The sequence below is a fragment of the Indicator indicator genome, chromosome 12, assembly GCF_027791375.1.
Source record: "Indicator indicator isolate 239-I01 chromosome 12, UM_Iind_1.1, whole genome shotgun sequence".
Taxonomy (NCBI): Eukaryota; Metazoa; Chordata; class Aves; order Piciformes; family Indicatoridae; genus Indicator; species Indicator indicator.
Genome location: NC_072021.1, coordinates 28,726,009 through 28,729,458, shown reverse-complemented (window position 1 = coordinate 28,729,458; position 3,450 = coordinate 28,726,009).

Here is a 3,450-nt window from a genome sequence, read left to right as displayed (position 1 = left end):
TACAATCACCACTGCCTGCACTTGAGCCTTGGCAGGTTTGACTGTACACTAGACAAGCTCTTCACTCCACCTGTCCTTCAGTTTTCCACTGTAAATGCATTTCTTCTGCCTGCTGGTGTTCTCTTTCGTGTCTGTGAAAATTTCACTGACTTCCTTCCTGTGACATCCTTCATATATGCACAAAGAGCTCCTCGGAAGGGCAAAGCTCTATTTACATATGTGTTGCAACTTCGATTTACTGTGAACTGAGTTTCTTCTAAACCTGATTCCTGCATGCTGTGCAACTGCTGAAGTGCAAAGGTGAACTTATTTTTGTTTTTATGAAATATACAGCACGTGTGTAACTTTGAAGGTGTAACATTTACACCTTCAGTATGTTTAGCAATCACTCAGGATTCACTGCAGTGCTTGGTTAACTGGATTCAATACCATTGAACTCAGCCTGTGAGAAGGCAAATTTTACCATGCAAGTGTTGACCTGGAAACACAGAACTGATCCTCTGCTATTATTATCATAGTTTGGCCATTCCAGTTTTAAAGATCAGGACACTGCTTTTACAAAACTTCCTTCAAACAATTACTCCCTCATGGAAAAGAAGTCACTAGAGCATTTTGCCTAATGTTCAGCAAAATTTCCTTCTCAGTTTCAATCCTTTTCATTATAACTCCTCTAAAGATACCACTGCTTTTCAGATGTTTAGATCTTCAAATTCTAAGTCTTCTGCCATGAACATTTAAATTACCACCTTATTAAAAGGCAAGTGTCTTAGAATTTAATCTCTCTCACACACTACACTCAACAGTCACTCAGATATCTCACTGCTCGATCCTTTGAGCAGTCTCTTTTTTTTCCCCTTACATCTTCTCACCTGAAGGTGAGTAGAACTGAATACAGCACAAATTCTGCATATAGTTTCTGCTCCATACTGTAGAAGACAAAGACTGACACTCCAAGGAGAGCTCTGGAAAGAGAAAGGAACCCATGACACTTGGAGCAGAACAAGTACCCAGGATTAACCTAGGGGTTGAATGAGGGGCTTCCACCACCTCCCTGCGCAACCTGTGCCAGTGTCTCACCACCCTCATGGGGAAGAACTTATTCTAACATCTAATCTATATCGCCCCTCGTCTAGCTTGGATCCATTCCCCTTAGTCCTATCACTACCTGATGGCTTAAAAAGTCCCTCCCCAGCTTTCTTATAGCCCCCTTCATATATTCGAAGGCCATAATAAGGTCTCCTCAGAGCCTTCTCTTCTCCAGACTGAACAACCCCAACTCTCTCAACCTGTCCTCATAGGAAAGGAGCTCCAGCCCTCTGATCATTGTCATGGCCCTGCTCTGGACAATCAGCCATGGTTTATAATTGAGAAGGGAATACTAAATACAGCTTGTTGCAGTGCTTGTCACAAGCTATGTAACATTGTCATGTCATATGGCAACAGAAAGTCTTCTGTGAATAATTAGATTTTCAAAATGGACATCTTTATAGAAGAGGTATTGCTACTAAAAATAGAAGTATAAAACACTACAGTCTGCAGTAACAGGAGATGTCACTATGCATTATAACATTTTCTTATTCCTGGGGGTGAAGATTAAGGAGGAGAGGAACTGAGATTTATCTTCCCAGTTCATGCTGAAGGACTGGAAAAATATTTAAAGATTTGCAAGGTAAGCAAACCAGACCATGGAACAGCAGTCAGAAGCTGATGATCATTTTCACTGGTTGATCATTTTCACTGGTTAATCATTTTCCGTGTGTTTTACTTTCCTCCTCCTTCTCTTCTCTGCTATCATTGCCACTTAACTGCCATAAAATGCAATGGTTCAATACAATTTTAAACATTTTACAGTTGATTCATATATCACTACTGTCAATAATAATAGACTACTATGCCAGTACTAGTGGAGTAACTATTGTTATCATATCACTACCAATATTTAAGTGCTATTTATTCAGCATAAGGCTGCTGGATATTTATTTTTTTCTTTCTCTGTACCCTTTAGAGAGTTTTCTTGATGCCCCAGCAAAAGAAACACTCAGAGCAGGACTATTTTCTCATCATCAATATCCAGGCATGAAATATCCTTAAGGGTTATTGTGTTGCCAGTTAGTATCTTCAGATGTCCTTCCAGTTTTCTCTGGCAAGCAGTATCAAATTTGAAGGAATAGCACACAATACAAATCAACATATTTGTGCCTTCACCAAAACAGGTAGTAACAGATGAAAGAGTGTGTTGTGTTTTTTAATTTCTTCCCTGTCACCAGACTCCCCTGCTGCTCTTCCTCTTTAGTAAATTTGTCTTCTAACATTGTTACTGTTGGTTACTTCTTTTCTCTAGTTATTACTGGTGTGCTTTACTAACCCAGAAGACTCAAAACTTTTATAGTTATCTTCTTCAAAATCATATATATCTTATTCCTGATGGACAAATACGTTTGTAACACCAACAGGGTTTTATGAGTAACTTCGGGAACTTCTTACATGAAAGGTAAATTAGAAATACTAGTAGAACAAAAAAAAAAAAAAGGTTTACTTCAGATATATTTTGAGAAAAATGAATCAGGGACAAGCACTTTAAAATTAAGCCTTATTGTCTGACAAACAAAGCTAGAGAGTGGGAATTGTGACATGAGAAATCTTTACAAAGGTGGTCTTTGAACTAACTGGTAAAAAGGAAAATTGGAAATTTTAAATACCTTGAAAAATTGTGAAGCTAACTACTACCTACCCAAATATGCCCTTTTCAGCAAACAAACAAAACAAAAAAAAAGGAGAAAAAAAAGTTATTACTTCTATAAAATATCTGAAAACTAGTTGAGTATGGCAGAAATGTACTTTCATTCATATCTTACTTCCATTGAAAATCACTACTGGGAAAAAAAAATGGTGGTGTTTATCTGATCAGGATTCATTCTCTTCAACAACAAAAAAAAAAAAAAAAAAACAAAAAACGGCCAGAAGACAGTATTTGCCATTTCTTGACCTGATCAGTTTTAAAGGGCTATTAAAAATGTATAGAAACTCAAAATATATTCTGATACACTCAAACTGGGATTAACAGTTCATACTGGCCTCAGAATTGCCCACAGGGGAGATCAACTGTCAGCCTACATGTCTTTCTAAAAAATCCCAAACAACTGCAGGCTCAATGTGACTACTAACTAACCTGCTAACTCCAGACTGAAATCATCATCTTACAAAGAATACAAAATCTTCATCAACTTCATAAAATATAAAGCTTGGTTTAAGATACAAGTAGTGGGAATATGAACAGCAATAATATACACACAGGTGGCTACTTTGCATTTGTAAGCATGGGTAAGCTTTGTGACTGTCAAGATGATAGAAGGATAGAATCATTCCTGTTGGAAAGGACCCTTGAGATCATCAAGCCCAACTATTAACCCTGCTCTACCAAGTTCACCATTAATCCATATCACTAAGTGC